Consider the following 10,682-nt stretch of genomic DNA (forward strand, 5'->3'; position numbering starts at 1 on the left):
TGGACTTCGCCCCATTATCTATCTTAGGGGTGTGGGTGCGTGGGGAGGGGGAACAGAATAACCGCATTGCGCCTGTCAAACGAGTGCACTGCCGCGTTTCCGCGAGGCCGAGCCGGGGGGGAGGGGGGAGGGATCCGCCCCTCCCCCATCCCGGCGAGGCCGAGCCAGGAATGAGCCGTAGCAGGCGACGACGCGGCATGTCGCGGCGTCGCATGCGGAGGCGAGTCCGTAACTGTCCCATCCCTAGCCTCGTATGACTTAGACTAGCTAGCTATTTGTGCATCATATTTAAATTTCTTTTAAATTTGAAATGAGGATTGGTGGAACCCTCAGAATCATTTTTTTTGAAAATGACCCAAATAAAAATTTCTCCAAAAGGGTCCAAGAAAATGCTCATGATGCCCTCTAAAAATATTGGTCATAGATAAAAATCAAAACAATATTTTTAGGAGCTCATGGATATTTATTTTGGCCATTTGGAATTAATACAATAATTATTTGCTTGGATATATAAATGTTATATATATTTTATATGTCCAAAAGTATGCCAATTACAACAGAGCTCTGGAATAATACCATTAGCCCCTACAAAAATTGGCATAATAAAATAAAATGGTTTGGTATTTTTTATTAAACCAAACAAATGTCAGAAAAAAATAGAATAGGGAAATAAAACAAGAAAACCTCACCTGTGCTTACCTGGGGCTCTCCCCTGCGCAGCCCAGCAGCAGCAGGCCGGCCCAGCCAGGAGGCGGCCCAGCCCACCTGGCCCCCCCCTCCTCTGTCGTCTTCCTCCCCGACAGGGGAACGGCGCGTGCCGACGCGCGCGCACCGCCGCGCCTCCACCTCCTGCTTCCCTGGCCACCTCCTGCTTCCTCCTCGTCGCCTGGAACGCCCCGGACGACGCCACGCAGCCCCGACCGCCCTCTCACTCTCTCATTCCTTCCCCCTCCCCTGGTTCTCTCTCCCCCTGCTCTCTCTCTCTCTCACCCGAGAACCACCGTCGCCGCCGCACGCCGTGGTCATAGCCACCGCCTCCCCCCTCGCCTCCCCGTCGTGCCCAGGAGCTCCGCTTCGTCGCCAGCTACCTCCTCGCCGAGCCACGCAAGCGGGAGTGCCCCGAGGAGCCGCCATCGCCGTCATCTTCGTCGTCGGCCGCCCGAGATCGTCGGCGCCCATCTGTCGTCTCCGACTCTTCCCCGAGCAAGCCGACCAGCCCATCGACCTCCCCGTGAGCTTCTGGTTCGAACCCCTCTCCTCCCCCTTGCGATTACGCCATCTAGGCCTTAGCTCCGCCATGGCCGAAGCTCGCCTCCGCTCGAGCTTGTCGCCGGCGTTGCTCCGGCGACCCTTTGGCCACGCCAGTGCGCCTAGCACTCTCGCCGCACCTCGTAGTGCCCCGCTAGCGTTTTAGTTCGCACCTTTGCACGCTGCAGCCGCGCCCCCGATCACAGCCGAACTCCGGCGGCCGCAAACATGGTCGCCGATGTCGTTCTCGGCCACCCCAGCCCCGGCCGAGGGCACTACTCGACGCGCCGCATCGCCAGCTCTTCGAAGAGCCTAAACACGCCTCGAACGGAGCCCTGTGGGTGATTCCCGCGGCGTTCCGCCGTCTCTGGCCTCGCCGGCGGCTAAACGCCGGCGAGTTGACCGGGTTTGAACCCCCTCCCTGTCGCTGACCAGTGGGCCCGACCCCCCTAACCTTTTAATTAAATTAAATTAACCCCTGTTAACCCCCTGTCACTGACGTGTGGGTCCCACACGTCAGGTTTGACCCGGACCAGCCCAGTTGACCGCTGACGTCGTGCTGACGTCATGCTGACGCAATTATTTATTTTCTGGAATTAAAATAATTCAGAAAATCCAGAAAATGATTTAAACTTCAAAAAATCATAGAAATTCAACCGTAGCTCAGATTAAAATAATTTATATATGAAAAATTATCAGAAAAATGCAACCTTTCCATCTGTACTAGTTTGATGCATGAAAAACCAACTTATACATGCTGAATATGGGAAAACACATTATGGCATATATAAGAGACCTAATTTAGAGATGCATTTGAACCTTTTGTTCAAATGGACTTCAAACCAAATGTTTACTAGTTGCATTAGCTCAAACAGCATCACATCTACATGCCATGTTCATGCATCATATTGTTGCAGATGATTGTGTATTGATTGCCGGCACCGTTCCATCTCGATAGGTCCTACTCCGGAGACGTTCCAGAGTACCTGTCTGTGAAGCAGTGCCTTCCTTGTTGATTTACCAGGCAAGCAAGCCCCCTTGTTCATTTCGATAAAACCCTACTCTCTCGCTCCTGCTCTCAGTTATTGCATTAGGACAACAACGATTCATCTGCTACTTTGTGCTGCGGTAGTTGAACCCATTCCTCTGCATGACCTGTCATTGCCACAGTAAATAGTTGAAACCCACTAGCATGTGTAGGAGTTGATTGAAGCCATTGTTGTGTTCCTACCATGCTATGCCTGCTATTGCTTAGAGTTGTGTCAGGTCTGATTCATTGGGAATGAATTGGAGTGTCACGATATGTTCTGATGCTGAGAGTGAAGTGTGTGAACACGATTTGGTAAAGGTAGCGGTGAGAGGCCATGTAGGAGTACATGGTGGGTTGTCTCATTGGAACCGTCCTTAAGCACTGAGTTCTATGTATGTTGTCCAATGACTCGATACTACCACACATTGGGTTCCGGTAACTCGACCCCTCTCGACTTATTAACCAACTTGGTCTCTGTCCAGGAGTCGCAACTAGTTTCTGGTGTTTGTAGTAGTGTTATTTTTCTACCAAGTGGCACCCGGCAGGGTGGGCTTGGGACAGACTAGGCACACGTGGCACGGTGTACCGAGCGGCACCCGGTTGGTGGGCTCGGGAACCCTGCTCACATCGTTTGGGGCCGTGAGCGACACCCCGGCCTGATCTCCTTGCGGATGGAACCCGAATAGGCGATAAACCTGGACTAGAGTCTTGTGTGGTTAGTCAGGTCGTGGCCGACACCCTCGCCAGGCTTCCGCTTGAAGGTTGCCGAGATACATGACGTGTACATGGCGGTAAGTGGCGAGAGCGTGTGTGAAGAAGTACACCCCTGCAGGGTTAACATGATCTATTCGAATAGCCGGGTCCGCGGTTATGGACTTCTTGGATGCTTACATGGTACATAGACAACTTGAAGTGGATACTATAAAATGCTCAAGACAAGTGTGAGTGCTATGGATGGCCTTCTCGTAGGGAGACGGGGATGAATCCATAGTAGTGTATTGTGTGGTGATTAGTGGACTCGTGTACGTTGTTTCACCTCCAGAGTTTCTGGTAGTCGTAGAACAGGATAGCCACAGAGTCAAAGCTGGCTTGCTGCAACTAAACCCCACATTACCTCTTGATACAGATGCATGTATGATAGGATCTGATGTAAGTCTTGCTGAGTACCTTTGTACTCATGTTGCTTTATTTATGTTTTTGCAGCGGAGACTTCGGTCTTACTAGTGTTCTCGTGGACTTCGACTAGTAGCTAGTACCTTAGCTACGATCTTGATCGGATGTTGTAGATAGTCAGGCTTCCAGCCTTTTTCATTTATAGATGTCTGTACCCAGACATGTAATGCTTCCGCTTGTTGCTTGTATGCTCTGTATGACGGGTCTTGTGACCCCTGTTTGCAATAAATGCTATGATGGCTCTTCTGAGCCTTTATCTATATGATTGTTGAGTTATGCTGTGATGCCATGTTGTACAGCACATACTTGCATGTTATGCGTACGTGTAATGTGTAGTGCTATGTGTGGGATCTGACTATCTAGTTGTTTATTCTTAGTAGCCTTTCTTACCGGGAAATGTCTCCTAGTGCTTCCACTGAGCCCTGGTAGCTTGCTACTGCTCCGGAACACTTAGGCTGGCCGGCATGTGTCCTTCTTCGATCCTGTGTCTGTCCCTTCGGGGAAATGTCACGCGATGAATACCGGAGTCCTGCTAGCCCGCTACAGCCCGGTTCACCGGAGTCCTGTTAGCCCAGTGCTACAGCCTGGATTCACTCGCTGATGACCGACACGTTCGATGCTGGGTCATGGATGCCTGTCCCTGTAAGTTAGTGCCACTTTGGGTTTACGACTAGCCATGTCAGCCCGGGCTCTTTATCATATGGATGCTAGCGACACCATCATATACGTGTGCCAAAATGCGCAAACGGTCCCGGGCAAAGGTAAGGCGCCACCCGTGGGGATACCGTGCGTGAGGCCGCAAAGCGATATGAGGTGTTACATGCTAGATCGATGTGGCATCGAGTCGGGGTCCTGACAGCTTTGGTATCAGAGCCTGACTGCCTGTAGGTTTACCAAGCCATACTGGTCGAAGTTGAGTCTAGAAATTCTTTAGTTATGTAAGGGAATTGATTGTGGGAAGGAACGTAAGGCTCTTTTACTCCTTTACCTCATGGCGTTCTGATCTGAGTCCTCCTATCTTCCTCCGGGGTTAAGGAACTAGGCTTCTCTTCCGTCTATCAGGATCACGTGTTACTACTCCGTAGTTCCATAAGACTGGTTGATCAGAGTCATACCCCAGTTTCGAGTACTTCCGGTGTAGTCTGTTTAGTACTATCCCAGAACCTTGAGTGGTGATGTTGAGTACGTTACCACCCCATTTTTAGTAGGATGTCTCATTCTGAGCATTTTACTGTCGTTATGCTGCCGAAATTTCCCTAGGAGTTCGAGAGATACTAATTCCTTGTCCTACATTCTACATTCTATAGTTAATGTTGATTTCGTCCTTGGTTTTCGTTCCTCAGGATGTCATCAAGTTCTATTGTTCGTAGCCGGAACCATGAGGATGGTAGGGATGAGGATCCCCCCGACCAGCCTTCGTTGACAGAGTTCATGCTAGAGATGGAGAGGAACAAGCGTGAGTCTAACCGTTTGTTGGCACGTATCGAGGAGAACACCGCACATCAGTTCAAAGGGTCTGCTACCATTCATGACTTCATTCGTTTGCACCCACCTACCTTTCATCATTCCATCGAGCCACTCGATGCAGATGACTGGCTCCGTAGCATCACTCATAAGCTGCTTTCCGCGAGCATAGCTGAAGATGACAAGGTTACTTATGCCACATACCACCTGGAAGGTCCTGCTAGTCTTTGGTGGCAGAACTATGAGGCTATGCTTCCACCTGGCCAGATTCCTACCTGGAAGGATTTCATTGAGGCTTTTCGCGAGCATCACATTCCCCAGGCCCTCATTGATCGCAAGAGAGAAGAGTTCTGCAGTTTCACCCAGAGTAAGATGGTTGTTGATGCTTATAGCAGAGAGTTCGAGAACCTTGCCCGTTATGCCACAGAAGAAGTGTCCACGGACGCCAAGAAGCAAGCTAGGTTCCGGAAGGGTCTCAACCCCAAGTTGCGTCGTGATCTCCACCTGCATCATTGTGATACATTCCAAGCCCTTGTGAACAAGGCCATCAATGCAGAGACAGCTCAACTCACTTACGAGGAGTCTCGTAAGCACACCCGTGATTTGGGATCTCTCTCTGGCTCTAGTTCCCAGAAACGCCGGATTTGGGTTCCAAACTCCGCTCTTCCTTCCGGTTATACACCGAGGTCATCTCATGTGGTGCCTCCTCCAGCTCAGTCGTATGTTCCACCCAGGCCTACTGGTAGACCGCTTGTTAGTGCGGGTCCCCGTCCAACCTCAGGGACTTGCTTCACATGCGGGAAGCCAGGACACTATGCACGTGATTGCTCTCAAACTAGTTATGCTCCACCTCAGCCCGAGAAGACTGTTGGTTGTATTAAGCCATCACGCAAGATGATCAGTGCCAAGTCAGCCCCCACTGAACGTGGACGTGTGCATCACGTCTCAGCTAAAGACGCTCATGATGATCCAGATGTCGTTCTTAGCACACTCCTCGTCAATTGTCACCCAGCATCAGTTCTATTCGATACTGGAGCATCTCACTCCTTCATTTCTGAAAGCTATGCTAACTTGCACAACCTGTCATTTTGTGAAATGCCAACTCCGCTAGTCATCCAAACTCCTGGATCCAAATGGCAAACCTCTAGTGTAAGCCATGGTAACGAAATCCTTGTTGACAGACTTGTATTCCTTGCATCACTTGTAGCCCTCAAGTCTTCAGATATTAACATCATCTTGGGTATGGACTGGATGACAGCTCATCATGCCAAGATTGATTGTTACACAAGATCTGTTCAACTTACACACCCATCTGGCAAGATAGTCACCGTCTCCACTAGAGTTGCAAAGCGTCAGCTCTATTCTCTTAATGCCAGCCCTCTTCCAGACCTTGAAGATATCCCGGTAGTCCGCGACTTTCCGGATGTCTTTCCAGAGGAACTGCCAGGTGTTCCACCTGACAGAGATGTAGAGTTCGTCATAGATCTTATCCCAGGAACAGCTCCAATCTCCCGGAGACCTTACAAGATGGCACCCTTAGAACTAGCCGAGCTTAAGAAACAACTCGATGAGTCCTTGCAAAAGGGTTTCATCCGTCCTAGTTCTTCTCCTTGGGCTTGCCCCGTCCTCTTTGTTAAGAAGAAAGACGGTACGGACCGGATGGTCGTTGATTATCGTCCCGTTAATTTGGTCATGATAAAGAACAAGTATCCGCTTCCCAGGATCAACGACCTGTATGATCAGCTCGCCGGATCCTCAGTCTTCTCCAAGATGGATTTAAGATTAGGCTACCACCAAATCAAGATCAGAAACGGGGACATTCCCAAGACAGCTTTTGTTACTCGTTATGGTCAGTACGAGTACACCGTCATGTCCTTTGGTCTAACCAACGCCCCAGCCACATTCTCCCGCTTGATGAACTCGATCTTCATGGAGTACTTAGATAAGTTCGTCGTGGTTTACCTCGATGATATTCTTATTTACTCTAAGAACGAGGAAGAGCATGCCGAACATCTTAGACTTGTTTTAGAAAAACTCAGAGAACACCGCCTTTATGCCAAGTTCTCCAAGTGTGAATTTTGGTTGCCAGAAGTGACCTACCTAGGCCATGTAATCTCTGGTAAGGGCATTGCTGTCAATCCCGAGAGAGTTCAAGCCGTTCTCGATTGGACTCCACCTAACACCGTGAAACAAGTTAGGAGCTTCCTTGGTCTAGCCAGCTATTGTCGCCGCTTTGTTGAAAACTTCTCCAAAGTAGCCAAACCCCTCACGGAACTTATCAAGAAAGATAAAAAGTTCGAGTGGTCCCCACAGTGTGAGTACAGTTTTCAGGAACTGAAAAGGCGCCTGACCTCTGCTCCCATACTTGTGCCACCGGATTTCACTAAAGACTTTATTATCTACTGCGACGCCTCACGACAGGGACTAGGTTGCATTCTTATGCAGGATCGTCATGTGATTGCCTATGCATCTCGACAGTTGCATCCACATGAGGAGAATTATCCTACACATGATCTAGAGCTTGCAGCTGTAGTCTATGCACTCAAGACCTGGCGACATTACCTCCTTGGTAAATGTTGCGAGATTTACACCGATCACCAGAGTCTCAAGTATATCTTCACCCAACCGGATCTGAACCTTAGGCAAAGACGTTGGCTGGAGTTAATCACAGATTATGATCTAGGGATTACCTACACCCCAGGCAAGGCCAATGTCATGGCTGATGCTCTAAGCCGTAAATCCTATTGCAACAATCTCATGTTGCAGCAAGGCCAACCACTTCTCCATGAGGAATTCTGTAAGCTTAACCTTCACATTGCTCCTCGCGGATTCCTTTCTACCTTGGTGGCGAAACCTACCCTTGTGGATCTTATCATCGAAGCCCAAAAACATGATACGGGGATTACCCGGATCAAGAGGAACATTAAGAAGGGAGTTGGTGGATGTTTCTCTAGGGATGATCGTGGTGTTGTTTTCTTTGAGAATCGCTTGGTGGTTCCCAAGAATCAACATCTGCGACAATTGATCCTTAAGGAGGCGCATGAATCTCCTCTCACGATTCATCCCGGTAGTACTAAGATGTATCAGGACCTACGCCAGAGGTTCTGGTGGACTAGGATGAAGAGAGAAATCGCTGAGTTCATTGCTAAATGTGACGTTTGTCGTCGTGTAAGGCAGAGCATCAAAGACCTGCTGGCACCCTTCAGCCTTTAGCTATTCCTGAATGGAAATGGGATAAAGTTGGTATGGACTTCATCACCGGCTTTCCCAGGACCAAGAGAGGGAATAATGCTATCTTCGTAGTCATTGATCGTCTCTCCAAAGTGGCTCACTTCCTTCCTGTTCGAGAGAGTATCACTGCTAGTCAGCTCGCTGACTTATATATTTCTCGAATAGTGTCACTCCATGGTGTTCCACTAGAGATCAATTCGGACCGTGGCAGTCTTTTCACTTCTCATTTCTGGGAGAGTTTCCAAACTGCCCTCGGAACCCATCTTTCCTTCAGTACCGCTTTCCACCCTCAGTCGAGTGGTCAGGTGGAACGGGTCAATCAAATTCTCGAAGACATGCTCAGAGCTTGCGTTATCTCATTCGGTATGGATTGGGAGAAATGTCTTCCTTTCGCCGAGTTTGCTTATAACAATAGCTACCAATCCAGCCTCAAGAAAGCTCCTTTTGAGGTTCTCTATGGACGAAGATGTCGAACACCTTTGAACTGGTCAGAAACCGGTGAAAGACAATTCTTTGGACCGGATATGATCCAGGAGGCAGAAGAGCAAGTTCGCATCATTCGTGAGAATTTGAAAACAGCCCAGTCTCGTCAGAAAAGTCAGTACGATCGTCATCATAAGGATATGACTTATGAAATTGGCGACCAAGCTTACCTTCGGGTTACTCCTTTGAAGGGTACCCATCGTTTCGGTATCAAGGGCAAGTTGGCTCCTCGTTACATTGGTCCCTTTCGCATTCTCGCCAAACGAGGAGAGGTTGCCTACCAGTTGGAACTACCCCCACATCTTTCTTGAGTTCATGATGTCTTCCACGTCTCTCAACTCAGGCGTTGCTTCTCGGATCCTATCCGTGGAGTGGACCACGAAACGCTTGATCTCCAAGATAACCTCACATACCGAGAGTACCCGGTTCGCATTCTTGATCAAGCAGAGCTTGTCACTCGACGTCAGAACATCAAGTTTCTCAAAGTTCAGTGGTCTCATCATTCCGAGAGAGAAGCTACTTGGGAGCGAGAAGATCGTCTTCGACTGGAGTACCCCGCTTTCTTTCCGTCGACCCCTGAATCTCGAGACGAGATTCTTTCAAGTGGGGGCGAGTTGTCACATCCCTAGCCTGGTATGACTTAGACTAGCTAGCTATTTGTGCATCATATTTAAATTTCTTTTAAATTTGAAATGAGGATTGGTGGAACCCTCAGAATCATTTTTTTTGAAAATGACCCAAATAAAAATTTCTCCAAAAGGGTCCAAGAAAATGCTCATGATGCCCTCTAAAAATATTGGTCATAGATAAAAATCAAAACAATATTTTTAGGAGCTCATGGATATTTATTTTGGCCATTTGGAATTAATACAATAATTATTTGCTTGGATATATAAATGTTATATATATTTTATATGTCCAAAATTATGCCAATTACAACAGAGCTCTGGAATAATACCATTAGCCCCTACAAAAATTGGCATAATAAAATAAAATGGTTTGGTATTTTTTATTAAACCAAACAAATGTCAGAAAAAAATAGAATAGGGAAATAAAACAGGAAAACCTCACCTGTGCTTACCTGGGGCTCTCCCCTGCGCAGCCCAGCAGCAGCAGGCCGGCCCAGCCAGGAGGCGGCCCAGCCCACCTGGCCCCCCCTCCTCTGTCGTCTTCCTCCCCGACAGGGGAACGGCGCGTGCCGACGCGCGCGCACCGCCGCGCCTCCACCTCCTGCTTCCCTGGCCACCTCCTGCTTCCTCCTCGTCGCCTGGAACGCCCTGGACGACGCCACGCAGCCCGGACCGCCCTCTCACTCTCTCATTCCTTCCCCCTCCCCTGGTTCTCTCTCCCCCTGCACTCTCTCTCTCACCCGAGAACCACCGTCGCTGCCGCACGCCGTGGCCATAGCCACCGCCTCCCCCCTCGCCTCCCCGTCGTGCCCAGGAGCTCCGCTTCGTCGCCAGCTACCTCCTTGCCGAGCCACGCAAGCCGGAGTGCCCCGAGGAGCCGCCATCGCCGTCATCTTCGTCGTCGGCCGCCCGAGATCGTCGGCGCCCGTCTGTCGTCTCCGACTCTTCCCCGAGCAAGCCGACCAGCCCATCGACCTCCCCGTGAGCTTCTGCTTCGAACCCCTCTCCTCCCCCTCGCGATTACGCCGTCTAGGCCTTAGCTCCGCCATGGCCGAAGCTCGCCTCCGCTCGAGCTTGTCACCGGCGTTGCTCCGGCGACCCTTTGGCCACGCCAGTGCGCCTAGCACTCTCGCCGCACCTCGTAGTGCCCCGCTAGCGTTTTAGTTCGCACCTTTGCACGCTGCAGCCGCGCCCCCGATCACAGCCGAACTCCGGCGGCCGCAAACGTGGTCGCCGACGTCGTTCTCGGCCACCCCAGCCCCGGCCGAGGGCACTACTCGACGCGCCGCATCGCCAGCTCTTCGAAGAGCCTAAACACGCCTCGAACGGAGCCCTGTGGGTGATTCCCGCGGCGTTCCGCCGTCTCTGGCCTCGCCGGCGGCTAAACGCCGGCGAGTTGACCGGGTTTGACCCCCCAGGGTCGC

This window comes from Triticum dicoccoides, chromosome 2B, assembly GCF_002162155.2.
Source record: "Triticum dicoccoides isolate Atlit2015 ecotype Zavitan chromosome 2B, WEW_v2.0, whole genome shotgun sequence".
Classification (NCBI taxonomy): Eukaryota; Viridiplantae; Streptophyta; class Magnoliopsida; order Poales; family Poaceae; genus Triticum; species Triticum dicoccoides.